Raw genomic sequence first — 24614 nt, 5'->3', positions numbered from 1 at the left:
CAGTCATCGCACTGGCCATGGGGGCATGTCCCCTAGCCTCTAAGAGCGACGGAAGCCAGGAGGAGGTAAGGAGGCATTTGGGATGCTGCATGGCCATGCGGAGTCTGCTCCACCAGCTGTGCAGCCAGCGAGGCCGTTTGTGCATATGGTTCCAGGACTTGCATTGACATGGCTCAAGCCAATTCAGCCCCGCTGCTCTGGCTGTGCGGAAACAGCCATAGACTGTGAGAGACAACTGATCCATCTAGTTCAGTATCATCTACTGTGACTGATAGTCATCCAGGGCCTCCAGCAGAGAAAGGCCTCTCTCAAGATCAGTTACCTCAGATCCTTTCACTAGAACTACACATGGAGTATTCCACATTCAAAGTAAATACTTCACTATTAATCTACAATAATCACTGCAGTGCAAAGCTTTAGCCCAATTCATGTGCTGTCTTTTGAATTTGTGTACCAACGCTATGTCATGAAGGCTCTCTTATTCCAATGGGAAACCCAGTGAGGCAAACAATAAAGCACATGCATTTTAGTAAATGTAAGTCAGGCATAGATTTTGTGACCATGTGCACACATTTTCATTGTCTTCCCTTGGAGCACCATAGAGGACTTCAGCCTTCAAACCACTACTGCTACCATAAAATATCCTGATAGAATTGGTGTAAAATCCAGTTTTTAAGTCTGCAATCATGTAGGAATCCTTTTTCTAAAATTAACTTTAAAATATTCTCTAAGGAGTAATAAAGCTTTCAATGCTAACCTGCTTCAATATCATCTGTTGGGGGGGGGGGAGCCTTTTGTTTTTGTTTCCAAAAGACTTTCTTGTCTGTTGTAGCTATCCTTCCTGTTAGAAGCTTCTTCCTCCCTTCCTTTAGTTGTTTTTTTTCCTGCTCTAAAATATATATCTTTGTTCCAGAGAATTTTTTTTCAAGGAAATGTACTTGTAGAAAGCTCATCACCCAGGGTCGCTTCAGGATCCACCTGAACTCTTCCTCACTTAAATAAAATAGGAAGTGGATACACATTTTTTTGAAAACAGTTCTAATTATCTTAGAGCATAGGTCTGTGAATGGAATTCCGCTCATGAATACATCTGTGCCAACTTTGCCACCTTTTCTCCTAAACCAAAAAGCTGCTGCTGAAGTTCAGCAGACCTTTGAAAATGGTGTGGGTTATAGATTGGAACTGTTGCAGAATGGGAGGTTAGATCCAACTTTGAAAAGAGGAGTTCTAACCTTTGGCTTACATTGCACTGTTTTAAGTTGTCACAGCATAAATCAATGATAAGTTGAACTTTCAAGACAATGATAATTCCCTCCTCAAAATATCCATGGGCTTGAATCCTAAACAACCTTTCCTCTTATAGAAAGTAGGGAAGGCAGTTTTCATTGATTTAGCCCTTATTGAAGTCTGCTATTTTGCTCCCATGATGTTACTGAGAAATAAGTGACCCATGGGGACACAAAATTCTTGGGGCAGAGATGACTGTAGCAAGTAGAAAAAAAGGTGAAAAAGTTACAGTTTATACACTATAGCTTGCTTACATTACATAGGTTCTTATATGCTACTACCCTAGAGGTACATATAACAATAGTAAGTTATTACTTTACATGCACATGTACCAAATATGTAAAGCAAAAACAACTGACATTTTTATTTCAAGAATCTTACAAAAGTAATTCAGGCAGCTGTCTGAATTAATTCATAGAAACATAAACTTCATTTCACATTTATAATACAGGCAGAGATGCTCTTGTGAAAAGTATCTGGTAAGCTACTATTTAGAACTCACATTCTGCACATCAGTTTTGTCTGACCATCCACTAACCTGTCATTAGCACCTAACCTGTTATCAGTAGAAGATTTTCAGGTATATAGAACAAATGTGTCTTCTGGATTAAAATACAGTTTAGCCTTGATAATTCCATTCTCAGATAACCTCTTGGTTGCCCTTCTCCATCAAGTTTGCTTAGGTTTATAGTCATTAGATCTGACATTCATTCCATAAATTGCATACTTCAGATAAATAGAGTAGAGTTCCGGATCGTTTTCAAGGTGTTGGTGCCTTTGACCTTTTCAAAGGGCCCCTTACGGCTGACCTGGGACCCTAAGTATCGCCGAGACGCATCACCCATATGTTTACGGTATACTTCGTTCCGTAGGGCTGATCTATGATGGTTCCGATTTCACGGCTGGCCTCCCTGCAGACCCAGGGCCTTCACAGCCCTGGCTGACCTGTGGAACACTCTTCCACCAGCTATCAGACCCTCTGGGACCTTGGTGAGTTCATAGGGGCCTACCACCAGAATAAGAGCTGTTCGCCAGACGCTGGAGACCAGCCGCTGATGGGTGCGCCCTTTCTCTCTTTGGCCCCTACGCCGAGACCTTTAACATCCTCAGATCCGCCGTCCCTCTTTGGGATGTAGGAATTTAATATTAGGTGTCGGAAACCGTTTACACTTATATTTATATCTATACCTGTGCTTTTACTCATTTTACATTTAAATGTTAATATGTAGCTAGTTTCGCTGCTTTTATAAGTTTTAGCCTATTTATGATTTTATGATTGTACTCATTGTATGTTGTGCAGCCCAAATTTATGAGACGAGTAGGGATGGCATTGAAGCATAAATACGTAGAAAAATAAATAAAATGCGTGACCAGATGAGCCAAGGGTTCGTGATGTCCTTAAGGAAACAGAGAGTGAACAATGCTTATTAACTATCACACAGGAGCCTGTTTGTCCTTTGAATCATTTACCCCCTAACAGAGGGATAGGCTGTTTTTCAAAAAAAATATGTTTAAAACTTTTATTCCACCCTTGTCCCTCTAGAGTCTAGGGATTCGCAGAGGAGGGTGTGGTATTGGTGGCAAGAAGCTGAACCAACCTGAATGAATGATTAAAATGCCACACAATTACTGATGGTACAGAGTAATAAGAGCAACAACATGATCACAAAGGAGTTCCCTAGGAGTGGTACTTTCTGCTATGCTTCAGTATTCATTTGTTGTGTGTTCTCAGCTCATATACGAAAAGCTGCTGTCATACTAAATTCCAGCCAACCATTTTATTTGTTCTGCTTGGAATACCAGACTCAACTAGTGTGACCCAATTTCATCTGATAGCTGCTATCAGATTAGCTCTTTACCTAATACAGTGACTTTTTGTATTGGTGTCTAATTTTTCCTGTGTTTCTGTAACAGTCCCTCTAATCTCTTGAAACAGGGTTCTTACTGTGAAATAAAATATGTCTTCCACACTTGCTGATTGTCTTGATTTTCCCCTGTTTTGTAGTGCCACTCCTATGATGTGTTTTGTGGAGCTTTAAATGTTCAAATGAAATAGATAAATGGTGGTGGAGGAAAGTGCCATCAAGTCATAGCTGACTTATGGTGACCCCATACAGTTTTCAAGGCAAGAGATGTTCAGAGGTTCTTTGCCATTGTCTATCTCTGCTTGACAAGTCTCGACTTCCTTAATGGTTTCCCATCCATGTATTAAATTGAGTCAATTCTGCTTAGCATATGGGAAGTACTAATAAATGGGATTTTTCCTAGCTATACTTCCATTGCAATCTACAAACAAAATCTGAAGGGCATGTAAATATTATGCCTGTAATCACAGTTATTTGCATTCCGCTACTGTCTTGTGACATGCAAAGCCACCTTCAGTGTAATGTCCTACCACCAAGCAACTATATTTCAACTCTATTCAACTTATCCAAAATATTTTATATTCTACATACATTCCTGAACCCTGGCTTTATCTTGACCATTTGTGCTACATTGGTTCTCGTGTGTAACCCAGAACTGATATTTCCTTCTAGTGAAAAAAGACATGTGTTTATCTTCTGATGAAGTACACATTTTAGCACTACCAGACTAAAATGGCACAACACAGGCTATTCAGAACTGTGAAGTTCCTGTCACCGAGTCTGTTAAATGTGATAATATAACAAATACGTACTGAGACATTCCATCAAGAACAAAACAGATAAAAATATCACCCCTTTCTCTTCAAGAACAATGACATAGTTTGAGGCAAAATCAAAAGTACTTATCAGCTTAGATGGATAACAAGTGTCTTCTGCTCTGCCACTCTAATCGCTCTTTCCTTTTTCTTTACTGATGCATGAGGTAAATGTTTCCATTTCCACAGTTTCATTAGCCAAAAGAAAATTACTGTACTGATTCTGCATCACTGAAAACTTTTGCAATGCCATTAAGGCTAACCTTGAGCATTGCTAGCCGACTATCCTTCTGGTGACACTCAAAATTTTGAACTTCATACAGCATCATACAACTGTTTTATACTGTTGCTCCCATATATTGTACACAAAACAAGGACAATTTTTTGGCTCACCGCAAGGTCCAAGACTATTCTTCCTACTCTGATGATCATCTTGGCCATCCTTTTGAAGATGTGTAGAAGTCTCTATTATACAACTAGTGTTTAAATTCCTGTTAAATCTTTCCTTGACTTTGTCTAATTCTCATTACCAGATCTAGTTGTCTCACTGTGGATCATACTAGGATATAAACTTAGGTTAAATTTAAGAGAATTAAAGAAATCAAGGGTGATTTCAATTGACTTAGTGCGGCCTAGTGATCTTCTGGAATTAGCTGTTCTTCAGATGACATAGTTTATTTCCTCTGCCAAAATGGCTGCTTTGGAATCTATGGTATTTTATCCTGATAAGGTCCTTCCCTTCCCCAAACCCCACTCTCCCCTTGTTCCACCTGCCAATCCCTAGGAACTGGCAACCCAGAACTGGCAACCCTAATTTGTGCTAATGCATCATATATATATCATTGAAATGAAGCTAAAGTTACGTATCTGGAGTGTGGTAAATGTAGTGTAGTAAACATGTGATTTGCTCACAATTGTATTTACAGTTTTGAAATTTCCAACTTGCCTTTTATCATGAACTATAATTTATGAGTGAAAATAGTTCCTCCTGAAGAAGGAACTCAGGTTACATCGACAACATAGATAACAATTCATGTCTTCCTTGATTAGGAAATTGGCATAAAAAAGAAGTGTGTAAGCTTCAATTGATTAACCTTTACAATTAATCAATTGAAGTTTCGATTGCAGATTAAAATTTCTCCTTCAAAATACTGGTAGTGTTAATAGTTAAGCAAAGTCCTTGGAACTCTTAAAAGTCATATTGGATAAAAAATATACTCACCACGGAAGTTTTTCCTTCAAGTTTGCACACAGAAGTTGTCTTCTTGAAGGGGAGAAACTATAATGGTTTTCTATTGAATTTTTAAGAAACTGAGGCAGATTCCACATGGGCCAAAAACAGCAGTGTGAAACCGGTGTGAAAATGGTGTAAAAGGGTTTAAAACAGTGTAAAAGGCTTTACACTGTTTTCACATCACTGTTTTTGGCCCATGCGGAATCAGCCTGAATGTGACAATAGTCACTTAAAATAAATGACATATCAACATCTTTATCAATTAAATCTGAATGACTATCTGCTCTATTCTCAGATGTTGTAGAAAGGGGTGGGATATTCTCTCATTTTAATGATAAATAGTCCTTGAGTTTTGAAGACCAGTCAGAAATCATGTTGTTATTTAAATTTCTAGGTACTTTCCCTGCCTTTGCATATCTTTCTCTTGTCTTCATGTAAGGTAGTGAGGAACTTTAGAAATTGTCAGTTCCACTGACATTGTCAGTTCCATTTGACAATGTAGCAAGGTTAAAAAGTAGTCTGACATCTTCAGTCAGGAGCCAATATCCAATTTGGCCAGTTTAGGAAAAAGATCTGACACATGTTGACTGTGAGCAATTGGACCTACATCTAAGCAAGGCAGGCATGTTCTTCAGTTCAGCTTTTCTGAGGTCAATGGTTTAAGCTGGAAACTAAGGCTGTGCATTCATTTTAACATGATGAATGGGAGCAAAGTGAACTGACCTTAAAAATGAAAACAAAGAAGCAAAAGATGACAAAAGTGGAAGCCAGAGTTTACCAAACTGAGGACTTTATAATTCATTCAGTCGTTGGAATGCATGCTGTTTTGTTTTATCCTCTGCAAGGGATGTGCACTAGCAAAATTAATATTTTAACTGTGTATTGAGAACTTGAAAAGGGACTAATTATCATTATAGTTAAATATTATCACTCCAGAAAGTTGTCCTAGAAGTACTGAAACAATGCTTCTGATATTTAATTAAAACTATAGTGATGCCCTTTCCAACTTCCTAGGGAGAGATGGAGAGCACTAAAGAGTCCCCAGCTCCCAGGTGGTCAAAGATGCATTTGCCCTTTACATTAAAAGGTTATTTGTTTCAGTGGGGTTTGACCTGGTCTCCCTACTGAAAATGATGGTCTTTTAAAATATTAAGGGAGTCCAAGGAAGGAACTGCTTTGACCAGTGCGCTCCCGCCTTCTCCTCTAAGTCTCCTCTAGAAATTTAGCTGAATTTGATTAATCCACTCCCAAGTACTTCATCACAACTTCAAGGAATCCTGCCAAAAATGCAGGATTCCTAGTTTGACAGTATTGGGAGTGGAAATCAAAAATTGTGCTGGGAGAGTGGAAATCAAATTGATACTGCTAATCCAGTTAAATAATTTAAATATTGGGCATCTCATCAGGGCAGCAAAATCCAACTGAACATCCCTGTTGTATAACTGAACAGAGTTCCAATAAAAGAACAGAGATAGTCCAAATAAATTGCTGTGTGAGGTGCCAACCACAGGCAATGAATAATTCAGTCAAAATTCTAGAGATGCTAGAATTCAGTACACATGCCATCCATCACCATCCTAGGATTATGGTGTAAGAGTAGTAAGAGGCATTAAGGGGCATTAGAGAGAAATCATTCACATGCTATATAAAAATGCTATTCTTCATATACCAAATGACCACATGGTTATTTTTGTACAATGTGCACAATTCACAACTGATATATTAAGGGAACTTTTTCAAATTAAACAATTATTTGAAAAAGCAAAAGAGAATGAGAAAAATGATCATGCTTATTTTTATAGACTGACAGGCCTTATTGATTGGTTTATAATAATACTTATTATTTAAATACTAAGTGCTTCCAGTGTTCAAAGTGCTTCATGTGTTACTCACATTAGACTCAGAGAGGAGGCAATTAACTTGTTACGGGGTCTACAGCCAGATGAGTAAAAGATCTTTGGGAATGTATACAGAGGTTTAATTTCTACAGAATGTTCCCAAGAGAAAGAGTAACAGAGACCAACCAATTCAAACAAAATGAAATATTTATTTACTAGCACTCAGACACACCACTAGAAGCTGTCCAAAACTGCAAACATTTAAAACCACAAATATACTTTAAACCAAGAATAAAACCACACTCTTCATCCCAATAAACACACACATACACATACCCAAAATTGAGAGTGGGATGAGGATGAGGGGAAAAGACAAGAATAGGGAGAAAAGGAGGTTCTGAGGAGTGGCGCTACCTGGTCCAAGGTGTGTAAGAAGCTTGAGAATTGTGGGGAGTTTGTGTAGCAGAAGTCCAAGGTGGCAGAATATCAAGAACAAATGGGGGAACCTATGAAGCAGTTGCAGGTTATTGGAGGACCTGGGACCCTTTTCACCAACCTAGCTCAGTCATTTTATGTGGAAAAATTCCATAGCTCAGCATGGAACCCCACTTTTCCAAGATGAGGATTGGTCCAAGAATAAAGTTTGAATTTGACTGGGCAATGTGAAGGTAACTTCTGCCCAAATCTGACAAGAAAGTTAGGAAGTGACACCTGACATTCGAAAGATAGGGAAGTTGTAACATTCAAAAGAGGACTGGTTATGAAACAGTGATAAAATTGTGTTGTTGATTAACTGTCCTAAGTTAAGCAGATTTTAGGCTGCTTGGACAGATTGGAGATAATATTTGATGGTTATCTGTTGACGGAAAATGATTCATTTTGTTTTGAAACAAGATATGTTCATATTATGCATGTCTTGGGGCTGGATGGTATGTAAATGCTTTACATGTGTTCTATTTCCATGCTGGATTGTGCTCTGGACATGTCATCTGAATGTATTATCTGAAAATGTAACCCAGGAATCCCCATTGCACTTAGACTTTCAATGGGATGCCCTTCAAAACAACTAAGAGCAAAGGGATCAAAGTGGGGTATTGCAGTTGAGGAGAGGACAGAAGTTTTACACGTATACACTATCATGTATGCAGTACAATAGCTCTATAATGCTTATCAGTGTTATAGCTGCTATACTGCAGATAAGGGGCTGAGTTTTATAAGAGTGCCTTGTCTAAAGCTGCCCAGTGAGTTTATGGTAGAGTCAAAGGCCTTTGATACTAAACCCCCACTACAACATAATGCTGTGTTAATGTCTGTCATGCACCAACACAGTGTTGCTGAACTTCAATTTCATTTGGCACTGCTTTGTTGGAGAGAACTGGTAACTGAAGAAATCATAGTAATGAATCCAGATCAATATTTCTGCTCCACATATCACTAGACATTTGTGTAAGTTCAGCAGCTGAAGCCTAAACTTTGTTAACATGTATCTGCATCTAACAGCAGGTTTGGTTAAAAAAAAGGATAATTTCAGAGGGCTTTGAACATCAAGGAGCATTATTGGGTTTGAGATTTTTTTAAAAATCCGAAAATTGCTGCTTGGACATATCTCTTTCTCTACAAGGGATGCTGCTGCATCATTTAAAGCTATTATACCTGTCCTGCTGATTAGATAATATAGGCTTCACAGCTTTTGCTGAGACGAGGAAGGGGGAAATCATGTACTAGAATGTTCAGTATATTCCATTCCCTAAAGTGTTGTAGTACATTGTACAATGCAGATCTGACAAGGGCGACCTTTTGTATTAATCCACATGGAGTGCCAAATGGGATAACATTCAAAAAGTTTTCAGTGTGCAATATAGGCGGTTTTTGCAATCACACAGACAGTTTGAGGCTGCACTGTAAGCAATAATGAACCAGATTAGAAATACCTGCTGCTCGCCTACAAATAGGAATGTGTCAGATACCAGCAGTAACCTTGCACTTGGTAGAACTCTGAATTTGATCAGATAAATGAATGTATTGCCATTAAGGCAAATGCTAGTTATGCCAAAAAAGTCAGCAGGTATAACTTGAACACACATTTGGAGGCAAACTATCATTCTTAGGCTGCCCAGTCATTTTCTTTTAATAGAACATCTCCACAGCTTGAAACAATGATCACTGAATGAATAGAAAAAGAACATCATGAGAAACAAAATAGACATTTGTTTGCCTCTGTGGGTTCTGCTCCCTTGCTTGGTACACATAAATAGATCTTCTTTTGAAGATCTTTCTAGAGTCCAAACATAGGAGATTTCCACATGGAATTTGAGGGATTCAGAATGGGATTAATTCATCCCCTTTCCCAGATCCAAGTGAATCAGTTTCCCCTACAGGTCTCTGATTTCAAAGCACACACTATCTGCTTTTGTTTGAAGGTGTTCACCTATGCTCATGAACTGCTGATATGTTCAAAATGAAGTACTTTGATGTTTATGAGCTGGCCAGCAGACTGGCAGCTGCTGCTGGCACATGTTCACAATCATGGGACAAGATATTTGGATGCACACAGTTTTGCTTAAACAATTACTTCTCTGCACACAAACGATAGCACTCAAGAGACAATGAAAAAAAAAACAGGTTCACACTGATCAGTTGAGATCCAGCATAGAAGACTTGATAAACATTCAGTCCTCTCCCTCAAACTCTGGAATGAGTCTAAAGTATGCAAATAGGAAGCCAAACAACCAACACAATTGAGCAAACATATTCATTTGTGAGCATTTTTCATGTGCTGTTCTGGATTGGTCAGGCAGGTATGTGTAAGAGGAGGGAATAAAGCTGTGTAGCATCCTTCCCACATACACTATCTGCAGTTCTCAGTTTGCAATGTGAGACTGTACATACAAAGGAGCATTCTAGAAAAAGTGAACACATGTCAGAATATAAATTGAAGTCAAATTTTGAGGTATGCATTTTGGAGGCGGAGAGGGGGGATGGTAAAAATTGGATTTCTAGATCAAGCCAGATCAAAATGGGTCCAGAAAATTTTGTGTCTGCGGAAAGCACCAGTTCTGAAGCAGGCACATCCCATGGAGAAGATTGCTTAGCTGACATCACTGAATATTTGTGATAGTCTCTCAATCTTGTGACTGATTCTACCCAGAGGCAATAAGTTAGGAATGTTTTATCGTGACTCTTCCCCAAAATTCCTAGCAGGTATCACAAGCCTCAGGACTTCTGACATAACACTTGGTAGTTGCTGGGATTCTTGCAAAACAAGATCATCAGCCTCATCTAGCAAGACCTTTCTATTTCATTTAAAGTTTTTTTTTAAATCAGTATAAGCTATAACACTGATCCAGACCCACTCCAACCAACCTGCCCATAAACAATGAATAGAAAAGACATTATTATGAAAAAAGAAGGGAGATTAAAAAGGAAAGGAAAAGATAGAAGAGAAGACTTGACATAAAGTGAGTGTGGCTTAGTAGGAAGTAGGTTAAAATCATGGCTCTCTCTCTATTCACAGAGTGCCTGTGGGTCAGCCACTCTATCTCAGCCTAACCATGACATAGGGCTTTTGTGAGGGCAAAGGGGAAGAGAAAGCCACACATGCCTTCCTGGAAAGGGCAATATAAAATTATAACAAATAAAATAGAGTAATTAAATACTACAAATTTAACAGAGCACTTGCAAAGAAACAGTTATTAGGATTTATTATCTTCCAAAATCCAGCACACGAGGCTTGCTTGTACTGTGGCTTATTTGGGTAAGTTTGATATTAAACCAAAAATCAGTCTTTGGTTGTGGTGGGGGAGGGTGGCCTTTGGTCATGGTGTGGGAGGGTGGCTGCCCATACAGGGCCTACCCGCAAAACTCAGATTTTGCCCCGGGCTCCATTTTCCCTAGCTATGCCTCCAAGTTAGCAACCTTGATATCAGTGTGGTGGGTCTCAGCAACTACACTGACATGAAGTGAACAGCAACAAGCACTTTAAAGAGGCAATTAAATAGGGAAGCTTTGTCCAAGATGTGCTGGAAAATAACAGCTGGGTTCTGAGGGGGTGACTCTTGAAGTAGACTTTTTGTGTTAATGGTTAAGTAGTAGGAATGTCCTGGTTACTGGCTCCCTAGCTGGGAACCCCCTTAATAAGGTCAATATTAATCAAGGAACTTGCTTTTACCTTCACTTTGATAATGGGGATGGTAGAAATTGAAGAAATAAAGTTCTTAACGAATGCACTTCTCTTTCTTCTCCTCTGCTTCCCCCCAGGAAAAATGTTAAGTGTTTTTAGGTCAGAGTCAGAAGCTTTGGGGAGATGCAGTACTAGCCTTAGAATTACCATTACACTGTCTTTGGGTCAGCCCCTGTATTATTACCCCATCTCTCTTTGCACAAGAATCTATGTGCACAACTTTTTCCTTGGCAGAATTCCTCAGTGGTGTCCTAACTGAAGCATCATTTAATGGAGTCAGAGTTGCAGATACCTACTAAGGAAACAGCAGTGAAACATATGTCTTCCTTATCAGAGTGAGTGATCGTCTCAATTAAGAATAAAGGGCTAAGGAAATTAGTGACAATCTGAAAGTCTAATGAGCAGAGATCAAGAGAGTTGCCATTTTCTCCTCATGTGGGCTACTTCTGATGGTCATATCAATCTTTCTGTAAGCTGCTTTGAAGACTGAAAAGTGAATCATTATGAAGATAGTGTTGCTCTGCTCCATTCTATAGAATTCTGGATAAATCCTACATCAGATTCCAGCCTTTACACTGAGATGCTGGAACTTTGTCACTTAATCCCTTCTTGCTGGTAGCTAACCCACCTGAATTACTATTAAATCAATATTTCTCCCATAATTCCCTATTCTTGAGAAAACAGGTATATTAAAAACTGCAATCTAAAACCAGACAGACCGTAAAGCCAACAATATTTTTTTAAAAAATTACACAATCAGAAAACTACACATTGCATGAAAACGATCAGCGCCTCATTAGCGCTGACTTTATTTTTTAATGGAAAAATTTTAAAATGGTAGTACACAACACGTTATCTCTTCTCAGATAAGCCTGTTGTTTTAGAACTATCAAATAGATTCTTCATCTGTATTTCGGTTGAAATTTGTCCTAATCCTAGTAATGCTAATTTTTAAAAAATGTAGTAAAATTAAGCATAAATTATTTAATGCAAATCTGCAGGTGGCAAGAAATGGTAAACGTTGCACAACTGTTAATTTGTTTCTTTGTGTTCAAATAAGTGAAAAGAACTCTGACAATAGCAGAAATTGAAAAATCAGAAATTGACTGGGTTATTAGAATTCTGGGACAGAAAAAATGGATTAATTAATTAATAAGTATGCTCTTTTATTGCTTATTAGATTTTTGTAATTGTTTGCCTTTAGAAGAACATACATTTTATGTCTGGCAATATACATTTATAACATTGTTTCACTGGTTATATTCTAAATTTTAAAGACCCATTCCATCACAAAAATCTTCTTTTGGGCTTCACAAGGTGCAGTCAGATAGACATACCCAAACATAACTCCTTCTTCTCAGCAAAACTCAATAATCTGAAAGTACTGGTAGCTTTCCAAATAATAATTTTTAAAAATTTAACTTTTTTTTGCCAAGTCCAAACAAAGAAGGAGAAAAGAATTTCTCCACATCTTCAGGTAGTAGAAACGGATTTCTCCCAAGGCTCTGCTTTGGAGCAAAGGTTCCCACAAACAGCAATACATAAGCTACAAATGTGATTTACCAAGGGATGGTCTAACCATGACGCTGTAGCATGTAAAGCCACTTATGCAGTAAAAGCTTGTAGAGGCAGCTGCTGTACAGGCATAAAGTTGCTTGTCATGGCATCTGATCCAGACCTTCAAGAAAACATCAAGGCAATCCTGTGAGGGACATGTGAGTCAAGTCCCTCACAGGATCGCCTTGATGTTTTCATGCAGTGTTACATGTAACAGTTTTAAATGCTGTCTGTATTTTTTGTAATGGTTACAGCATGTCAGGGGATAATCTGAGCATGGAATGGGGTGCCTAATACTACAACTATCTCCCTTGCAAATGACTTTTCATGTAGAAGAGCTCCGCCTCAGTCCCTAACATCTCAAGTTAAAAGGATAGGGATAGGCAATACAAAAGCCACAAAAGCCAATACAAGAAAATAGGCTATGTAAACATTGCAGAAATAGATTTCAGATGTAGAAAAGATCATGTAGACACTGATACTACAGTTACTTGACTCATGTGTGTCCTTGTGTAGTCTGCAGACCTTTTTAATTTCACATTTCCAAACTCCAAGACTAGAAAATAGGTCACAAAGGGAACATGACTCACATGACATTTGTGAAGAAAAATTTGTGGACGTGGGAAACATTTAGCATCTCTGCCTCCAGCCCACAGATTCTCCCCCTACATATGCCAATTCTCACTCCATAATCATGTAATTTTAGCATATGTGGGTTTGGGAACCTGTGTTTGATGAGATAATGTGTAATTCTGCTTTGTACATGCCATCCATCCTTCTAAAAAATAATGTTTCATTAAGAAAGAGTAATATGACACCAATTTATTTCGTATTTCATGTTTATTCTGTCATGTTTGGAGAAATGCATTGGGTTGCTATAATTTTCCCTTACATAAAATCAATGGCTGGGACACACAGATCTGTAAATTGCTGCTGTCACAGTTCCATGGAATTCACAGAATGGTGCATATTTCTTCCACTTGGTCTGAATTTTTAAAAGATGTAGACCTGCATAAGAAATGTAATGTCTAGAAAACTGCCTGGATTTCCTCTCATCTACATATGATCATCCATTTGGCCAGTAACCATGAAACAATGGTAATTGGAATGTGTTGATCTGCAGAGGTCACACCATTCATAATTCACAGCCATGCATTTGCTTTATATAAACATTTTCTGAGCCAGGGAGTCACTGTAAACACAATTTGACATTTGCAGTATGTGCTCCAGACAAGACTACTTTAAGTTCCAAAATTGCCTTTTTAAAACCAATACTTTATGTCCATACTAAACAAAAGGAACCTTAAGGGAAGGGTATTTCATGGTCTTAAAGGCTTATTTGGCTGAGTTCACTCCTTATAGTTCTGGAATTAAGTTATTGATCTGCAACTGGACATCATTCTACTCTATGATTACTGATCTCACACATAATAAAAACTGCCCTTTGGTGCCCTTTTAATTGGCCAGTTTTGTGATGGTTAAAAATACAGTCTTGTGTATATCCGCTTAAACTGCCAGGATTTAATATAGTTAAGAATGTTCTTTGTTATAAAAAGGTTCCAGTTACCTGTAACTGTTGTCCTCAATGTATATACTGTGCAGGCACAGAAGCTGCACATGCACAAGCCAGACTTCTTGCTCTAATGGAACTGTGGCAGCTCCTTTCCCCTCCAGAGCAATCAAGATGTTTTTTCCCACCTCACCATCACATAGTCTGGAGAGTCTGGCCCCTTCCACACATGCAGAATAATGCACATTCAATCCACTTTCCCAATTGTTTGCAAGTGGATTTTGCTGTTCTGCACAGTAAAATCCAGCTTCAAAAGGCATTGAAAGTGGCTTGAAAGTGGATTATTCTGCATGTGCAAAAGGGGCTTATGACTCCTTCCCACAATCCATGCTTGTCTGCCATGAACTCTCCCCAACAAGAACTCAACAAATAAGAACAGTAAAAAAAGGAGCTCCAGAAGGGAATGAGGACCTGCACAGAATTCATATAAATGAATAACAGTTACAGATAAGTACAACCTTGCTTTCATCTTCTGTCTTCTGTGCAATTCCACAGTGGGGAACTAGCAAGCTACACACCAGGGAAAGCAGGGTGATGCAGTCACTGGAACAGTCATTAAAGACCAGTGTTATCAACCACTGCATCTTTCATTGCATGCAGGTCCAATGATAGTTTCTCACAAAGATGTACTCAGAGGACTAGGTCATTGCTGTTCAGATGTCCATAAGTTGGACCCCGCATTAGAATTCAGCCAAAGAATTCTGCACTCTGCTGGAGTGAGCATGAATATCAAGTGGGGCCAGGCACATCAGCATTCACAATAAAGCACAACTTTATTGTGAATATTATCCATCTTGACAGAAATTGAGTAGGTGCAGTTTTACTTTTTGAGGGCCAGAATAATGAACAAATGAAGCATTGTGTACTTGAATGGTTTAGTACTTTTTTTGTGGGAAACAATAAAGCTTTGCTTAGGTCAAGAGGGTATAGTGCTCATTCAACTTGAGACACGGAAAGGAAACTGGGAGAATAACCTCCTATCACAAGTGAAACTTAGAAGCCACTTTGGGTAAGAACTGTAAATTCGGGTGCAACACAACTTCCTCATTATATTCCTTAAGAAAGGGAGCATCTACTCTTAATGAAGCCAACTCATTGACACGTCATGTAAAAGTGATACTTACAAATAATCACTCTCATGCTCAACAGAGCCAAAGGGCAGGAAACCATTGGTTCTAATGGCTTCAGCAGCTGAAACAGTAACCATTTTGGAACTTGGGGTGAGGTGGAACACGTTAATTAGATCCCTTAGGAACCTGTGCAAAATTCTGTGTGAAAAAATCAGAGGAACCTTCCATTAAATCATGAAAGTGGAAATCGCTCCTTTTACCAAGAAGATGGCTATCCCCCATTAACTTAACAAAAGCAAACAGTGCAATACCTCTAAGAGTGGTCATGAGACTGAAGAGTGGTCATGAGATGGAAGAACTGCTCTGCAACCTGGCCATGAAAAGAGATACTTCAACTTCCTAGAATAAAAGTAATATGTGCATGGCTTCCTCAGTTGAATTAAAACCTCCTGAACCCCTACAGAGAAACCTAAACTAATGAGTGTGTTCTCCATATTGTCAGGCACATTTGGGATATACCATGGTGCAACAGTGGTCCCTGTATGGAAGGTCTCTTGCTTGTGGGAAATTAATATACTCATCATCTGGCTTAGCTCTCAAAACCAGATATTACAAGGCCAAAAAAATTGTTACAAGAATAAAGTCTGAGTTTTCTGCCTGGGTTTTGCCCAGCATGCTGCTGATGAGTGGGAAAGAAAGGAATGCTTAGAAAAGGATTTTCTTCCAAGGAATTTGAAACACATTCTCTATAGAATGTGGGTCTGCTTAGCTTGCCTTCCTTGAATTGAGGGACCCAGCTACGGGGTAGCCCTAAGAGAGTTATGATGGTAAGCTGCTATATTCCAAGTGTCACCATTCTCAGCCTTATAGCTAAGGAGAGTTATCTAGCGACTATATTAATAACAAATGAGTTAATACCAACTAGTAAATAGATTGCAATTCTCTTGTCAGATAAAGTGCTATATGAATTTGTCAGAAGATAAATTAGAATTTCCTGAATGTTTGACAACAGTCTAATGAGTTAGCACTTACACACAGCTTGCAAAACCCAGGTGGGCTTCACAGGCTGTGTGTAAACCTGCAGAGCTGCCGGGGGCGGGGGGCAGGGGGCTTATTCCCAGTTTTCACAGGCAGCTCTTCTACATAGCCTAGGCAGGCTTCACAGGCTGAGTGGAACCAAGCACATCTGAACACAGGTGTCAGCTCATCTGATCCCTGCATTCAGGTGTGCAATCAGTATTTTTACTGTGCAGCTTTAAAAAAAACCCCAAAAAATGGGAAAGCCAAAAAAGTTGACATGGGCGGGTTCAGCTTTTTTGGCTTTTTTTGAAAATGTCTGAAAATGTTTGAAAAAGGCAAATCCAAAAAATACCAACACATTTTTCCCCATCCCTAGCTGTCACCATGGCTATACACTTCAAAAACAAATTCTGATCGCTGTTGACAAACCAATATGGGTATGGAATTTGGGATGTTCCTCATAATGGAGACATGAAAATTAGCATCTTTCAAATCTAAGGCCACAAATCACATACTTCTTCTAAGGAACTTAGTGACTGAGGTTAAAATAAGCATTCAGAACCAAAAACTTGTTTAATTGATGAAGGTTAAGCATTAGCCTTGTGCCCACATCCCTTTCATCAATCAGAAAGAATCTGGAATGAAATCCCTGTTGTATGGGACCCTTAGTGACAAGCTCAACAGCTCCCTTAGACAACAACTCAGTCAACTGTAATTTTAATTCAGGAAAAGGGTTTTCCTCTTGAAGAGGGTTTGCATGGTGATATTTACTTAAACTCGAAAGCATATTACTTTTCCACAATTGACAAAACCCAAGAGTCTGAACAAATTTTACCAAACTCTGATAAGAAGGGCTCAAGCCTGTCCCTAAACTCAGAGGTCAATAACAGACTCCACAGAAAGTCAGAATAGCTGCTTTTGAGGAGGTTGCTTTTTACATAAATGAGGCTGAGACCCCTTGGTTCAAACAGAGCTAGAAACTTCTATCATGGCTGGCCTCTGTATGTATAGTCCCAACATGGGACTGCACAGAACACAGACAATGAACATATCCTAAGTATATATTATCATCAGACTCATTATAACATGTGTATTGTTCCTATGGAAAAAGCTAAAACATCACTGCTGAGGCTGGTGGGATTAATCCTGCTTGGGTAGTAGCAACATAATATCAGCAGATAAATTAATTCCAGGCCAGCAATGTTTTAAGTATAATTTATTTCTTCATTCATTCACTTAAGTTCTAATTTGACTTTCTCCCAAAGACTGATGACAACTTACAAAATTAAAAATTAACATTGCGGGCCAAGATGGGATCCTGTTGGCCCAAGAAATATTAAAGCCTCCCTCTGACCCAATAAACATGCAACAACTTATTTTGTGGGTAAAATATTTGGCCATAGCTAGATATATTTATTGCCAAGGAGTTAACAGGAAGCAAAATGGTGCAGAATAGGAGGATGATCTGAGCATCTGGGCAGCACAAGTGCTGTTCCCTAACCCTAACATTGCAACAACACATACAGACCATTCTGCCAGATGGAAGCCACAACAAGTGATGGTCAAATATAAGCTACAGTCAATCTTAACCATTTTCAGAATGAAGCAAAGTGATGCTGTTGCAATAGAGCATATTGGCAGAGGCAGTCCTTTGGAGATGTAGGTCCTAGAGACTGTGAAGAGATTTGTAGGTAATAAGCAGCACCTTGAATTGAATTCAGAAGTTAACTGGTAACCACTGGAGGGACTGTAGCACATGTATAATGTGCATACACCATATCCCAATAGCAATCGGGCTGCAACAATTTGTACCAGATGGAATTTCTGAGTTGTCATCAAGGGCAGATTCATGTACAAGTAGCTGTAGTCTTTCCTCAGGCTTACCAAGATTTGGATCTTTGTGGACAGCTCAGCCAAGTCAAAGTTGGGAGCTTTCTGGTTGTTGTGGGTTTTCTGGGCTGTGTGGCCGTGGTCTGGTGGATCCTGTTCCTAATGTTTCACCTGCATCTGTGGCTGGCATCTTCAGAGGTGTATCACAGAGAGAAGTCTGAAAATGGGAGCTATCGTCCAGGCTAAATGAAGAAAGAAAACATTTTTCTTAACTGAATTTACTGGCATCATGAGCAGTAATGCTGAGTCCACTATAATCAATTAACTCAGAGGGTCAGCCTTACCCAATCAGATGTGGGAAGCACACTGTCTTCCAAAATGTCAGCTGTTCCAACCAACATTAACTCCATCTTGTTAATTCTTAGCCATTTAATCACAACACTGGATCAGGACCACATTAGGTTCCCTGGATGAAGAAATGTATAACTGGGTGTCACTGGCATGTTGATGCCACACAACTCCAAAATCATTAATGATTTGTCAAAGGCTTTCATGGCTAGAATCAATAGGATGTTGTGGGTTTTCCGGGTTGTATGGCCATGTTCCAGCAGTGTTTTCTCCTGATGTTTTGCTTGCATTTGTGGCTGGCATCTTCAAAGGATCCTCTGAAGATTCCAGCCACAGATGCAGGTGAAATGTCAAGAGAAAATACTACCGGAACACGACCATACAACCCAGAAAACCCACAACATTCATTAACGATTTTCTTTGAAGAATTTGGACAGCATGGGACATAAAACTGAAACTTGTAGTACACCACAGGATATGTACCACACTGATGACAACTGGTCTCCAATAGCAACTCTGAATCTGACCCATAAGAACCAATTTAAACTATTCCTTTGACACCTGCTTCTGCCTCCAAAATTTCTCAAAGGGATCATATGGCCCACTGAATCAAAAGCTGTTGATATCTACTACAACAACAATAACAAAGATGCACAACTTCTCTCTACATTCATCTAAAGTCACCAGCACTATCTTTCTCCTCTAGCTCCATCTGTAGAGCAGATGCAAAAGGAGCACACAGCTGAAATTGCTCTGTCCCAACTCTTTCTCTTACCTTGCCCCTAAAGATAATAGGTCACATCATTATACTCTAGCAAATTTTTTAAAAGTAATAACCACCAGCTTTAGATGTGCTTTAATGGTGCATGAAGGCACTTTTCTCCTGCATGGAAAAGAGACATAGCAAGTATGTAGGTGACTGATTATCCAATTAACTACACTAAAACCTTGTTCCAAAGTACAAAAAAATAAAATGGCAAAATCCTAAGATTGTGGAATGTGCAGCATGCAGTGATGGATTCCGTCTTTAAATGTTTCTTCACATGAGAAACCTCCATGCAAATTTTAAAAAAACCTAGCACAGAAGGAAGAAATGGGTCAGCTCCCTTTTTGGCTTTTTCCCCATGGGAAATATCCTGCCAGGACAGAGGAAGGCACGCTACATGACCCTGTTTTATTTAACATGATATTGTGCTGTTTCTGAGCAAATCTCATGGAGCTCTATAGGCTTTTTTTCTTTTAACATTGGATCTGACTTAATGAGCAAGCAGGCAGAAGGGGTTTATAACTGCTTTCAAAATGGTGATGCTCAGCTTTGGAGGAGGAGGAGGAGGAGGAGGAGGAGGAGGAGGAGGAGGAGACCTTTCCCTTCCTTTTCCGACAGACACCTTGTGAGGTAGGTAAGACTGAGAGAGTTTCAAAGAACTGTGATTAGTCCAAGGTAACCCAGTTGGAATGTAGGAGTGGGAAAACAAATCCGGTTCACAAGATAAGAGTCTGCTGCTCATGTGGAAGAGTAGGGAATCAAACCCAGTTCTCCAGATTAGAGTCCACTTGCTCTTAACTAACATGACACTGGCTCTCACCACACTGGTATACCCCTCTTGCCCTTTAACAGGGCTTTTAAAAATAAAAACAACAACTTAGCCAAGGCTCAGCTGTGAGTCATTGCTCACCTATTGGTAGGAAGGGGAGATTCCAGGGTTCAGACATGATTGTTATCAGATCTGTGCTTCTGTGCAAATGTGACAAGCAGAAAGAGAATTGAGGATGGATTCTCACATACTCAATCCTGCTTGCAAAACATGGGTTGATTCCGCACAGCAAATGTATAAAGGGTTGCAGTTGTTATAAAGGAAATCATTTTCTTTTTTCCCATTCATATGTGTGCCGTGCAGGCAATGATTGGAGCACATGGAAACAATCCAGGTTGCTTCTGCACTTTTGCATGAGACACTTCTCTCTTTTTAAAATATTTCCTGCAACACATGCGTAACTGTGCAGGCATACAGCAATAAATCCCTGCAGCCATGCCAGTTGTCCCACAATACAATCAGCTGCGCCTGCATTGCTGTGCATGTGCAACACACAAAATAGAAGGGAAAGGGGCCTCCCTGCAATGTGAGATAATGGCATGCAGATTCTCCCTGACTGTGGATGGCGCAGTGGAAGGGAGGAAAATAAGGTGCCTCCTGCCTGGCCATTTGCATGAAAACAGTTCCACCCAGGATTTTGCAAAAGGATCACTGGTTTAGTGATTTTTGAAAATCCCAGGTTGAGGGAAATAAAATGGGGCAGACTTGTTTGGGGATGGGAATTGTGCAAAGCCCCCCCCCCCCCCGGCCATTACCAATGGTTTGAATTGCGTTCTACACCCACTATATTTGCCCTATGTGGAATCCACCATGGGTTGCATTTTCAATCCTTGTGTGAAAGCAGCCTTGCTTGCTTTGTGAGTTTTCTATGTGCAGATTAAAAAAGGGAGCGTTCCCAAATGTAATCTCTCTCTCTTTTTTAAGTGATTCAGACCATCCTAACAAGTACAAGTGTTCTGAAAATGTTCACTATGCCTAAAACTGAAATGCCTGCCATATTCAGGAAATCCCTTTAAGATTTGATCTCCAAATTTAGCAAAACTGCTTGTACAGTTCATGTATAATTGCAGAATACAGGTAGGACAGTGCACATTTGAATGCTCCCCCAAATTAAAAGCATAATTGCCTACACTGAGAAGACTAGAATGTCAGGGGGGCAGAGTTTAGCCTTGATAAAATAGCTTTCTGGACAGAGAGTTTTCTATACAAAGAAGTGAAATATTTAATTACATACCTGCAGCTTGAAGTGGTACAGTCCCAGAAGGACTCTACCAAAGGGTTTTGATGACTAGAGGAAAGGAAAAGTCCCATGTTCCTTTTCTGAAAATTCCCATGCAGATCCCAAGACAATGAAATTCAGCAGCTTTGAGATCTAACAGCATCTGGACGGCAAGCTCCCACTGCTGTTGTCAGTATGTTGAATTTTCAGAAAACCGGAACAAACAGCTGAAGGAAATCATTGTTGGCAGCTGGTATCAAAACATCTGGAGTGCCTTCCCAATCTAAGTAACTATCCAAGTAATTCACAGATGGAGAATCACTGAACCTTTTCTGGGGTATCATAGTTAAGTAGAGGGGGGAAAATACTCTCTCACAACAATCATTCAATAAAGGGGAAGTTTTAATACTTTCTAAAGAGTTGTGCTATCGTGTTGATAGAGTGGCTAAGGTATTTTACAATAATGGATTTTGGATGTACAAAACGATAATCTCTCTCATTTTTATGGGATGTTTGCTTATGGTATGCTTTATGGAGATCTTTGCTTAATTGTCATTGATGGTCAGTCACTGTAACAGCTTTGGTAAAAATAAACTGATTGAAAAAGAGGAGTAGGAAAGGGAAACATTGATTTTTGCAATTGGGAATGAATGCCATTATAAGAATAGAATTATATCTTTGGGTGTGTCCCTTCTCCATCATTTCAATTTATAAATTTATGAGTGAGCATATATTGTAAATACTTAACCATCTAAATCTTGCAACAGAGAGACTCATGCATAAACAGTCTACTACATGTGTCATAGTAACAGATGCACATCTCCATCCATATTGCAGTAATCAGCTAAACACTGGCTGAACCAGCATGCCAGAATGTATCTTTTGGACAAAAATGGTGAATACATATTTATATTTGGAACTATGGGTTATTTTATATGACTAGTTGCCTGTTGCACCAGATAGTTCAGGAAGCACAGGTTTCCAATTAAAAGCATAAAAAATAGCTATGATGGAGAACAACAGTCCATCTAGTCCAGTGTTTTATTTCACACCGTGACCAATCACATACATCCAGAAAGCTTATAAGCAGAATGTGACAAATGCCCATATTTGGGAAGTGGTTTCCAGTGAGAAACTGCACTGAAATAGTTAAGTCCTGCCTAGTCCTAGTTGGCTGGGGGAAATTGCCTGAGAGAAGAAAAGGAGGCAGCTGGAGTGCTGTGGGGCTTTCTTTTTCTCTGGGGAGAGTGGGAGTGAGGGAGACTCCAGAAAAGGGGTCTGAGCCTGAACACCTGTCAGGCCTATTGAAAGTATAAAATGAGGTGACCCTAGCAACGTGTCTTTGGGGCTTGTTTAGTCTTCCTTAAGGAGAGGTCTCCTAAATTTGGTGGCAGGGAAGTGCCTGAAGGAGACTGGTTAGTTTGAAGTGGAAGACCAGCTTCCTGAGGAGAGAGATGTGACCCTTCTAACTGTATGCCAGTAGACATGGGGATTCTAGGCAGGGACCCAAACAACTTACTGTTGGTCATAGGACCATTTGAGGGCCTAAACAAACTGACTGAATGACTATACTTCTTTTTTTTTGGTATATGTTTATTTGTTCCTCAACCCTACCAAGGGAAGTTTAGCTTTACTGTTTATTTTAAATAAAACCTTTTGTTGTGGAACTGTAAGACGAATTGGGATCTAGTGCTCATTTTGAGGGAGGTCCTTAAAGTCAATAAGGAATAATTCCTGAGGGAATAACTCCCTGGGGCTTGGAACTTGTGAAAGTTCCTTCCCCCCCTCTCCCCGGTTTGGTTTGTGTTACACAAGACATGGAGATCAAAGTCTCCCCCCCATTATTCCTCCAATGCGCTAATAATGGAAGTTTCAATTAGTCATTGTGGCTAATAGCTATTGATGGGCCAATCATCCATGACCCTGTCTTACTCTGTCTAATTCTAACCTAGGGTTTATCACAACGTCCCATGACAATAAATCCTAAAAGATAATTACACTTTGAGGCCCTTTCCACACATGCAGAACAATGCATTTTCAATCCACTTTCACAACTGTTTGAAAGTGGATTTTACTATTCCACACAGCTGCAAAGCACATTGAAAGTTGATTTAAAGTGCATTATTCTGCAAGTGCAAAAGGGGCCTAAGTAAAGTCCTGATCTTTATGAAAACGTAACTGCCAGGACTCCGCCGCATTGACAATGAAACAGTCAAACTTGAAAAAGTATTGCAAGTGACAGGAAAGAAACAGAAGCCTGATCTGAAGCTCAGGCTCTCAGACCAGTGCTATTATGGATTGTACTTTTCATTCCCTCCCACATGTGAAACACTCAGCAGAACATTTCCCTATAACAACTCCAGACCCCCAAAGTTACTTGATGTCAGCTGTGGAAAAAGATAGAGTAGCAAAAGTATTGCATAGCTGACAGCCACAGTTCCCCAGGCAGCCCAAACCCCCATAGCTGCCATCCTGAGATCCCGCCTCCCTTAAGACCCTCCCCCTGGTTTGCTTGGACATGATCGGTGGAATGATGCCACCAAGTTGGGGGCTTTCACATTTTCAGCATACACCCACTCCTCATGTTCAGGTTTAAATTCTCTCCAAGAAATCAGGTACTGCAAGCGTTTGCTGTGTAAGCGGGAGTCCAGAATCTCCTGAACTTCATAATGCTGTTCGCCATCAACAATCAGAGGAGGAGGAGATGTAGGATGCCACGTATCTGGAGGTGGGGCCTTTTTGAGGAGGCTGCAATAAAACACAGGATGTATTTTACACAATATTTTAGGCAGGTCAAGTTGCACAGTCACATCATTGATTAGTCGCACCACCTTGAAGGGGCCAATATACTTATGACCAAGCTTAGTGTATTTATGAATGTCTCTCAGATTTTTAGTGGGCAAGTACACCGAATCCCCCACGGTTAATGTGAAATGTTTGCGGTGCTTATCAGCCTGCTGCTTCTCGGAATCTTTAGCCTTCTGCAAGGCTTTCAAAATTGGATCCCATCCATCCACAATCTGTTGAATCCAGGTTTGCATCTCAGGCAGTGCCACAGTTTGCTGGCCAAGAAAGGGGAGGGGTTTAGCAGAAGTGGAACGTCCAGTAACTACTTTGAATGGAGTTTTTCCTGTACTACGGTGAATAGCATTATTGTAAGCTCCACCCAATTGTCCTGGTGGTAGT

Source organism: Sphaerodactylus townsendi, linkage group LG04, assembly GCF_021028975.2.
Source record: "Sphaerodactylus townsendi isolate TG3544 linkage group LG04, MPM_Stown_v2.3, whole genome shotgun sequence".
Classification (NCBI taxonomy): domain Eukaryota; kingdom Metazoa; phylum Chordata; class Lepidosauria; order Squamata; family Sphaerodactylidae; genus Sphaerodactylus; species Sphaerodactylus townsendi.
The sequence above is the reverse complement of the archived record's forward strand: the minus strand, read 5'-3'. Positions refer to the sequence as shown.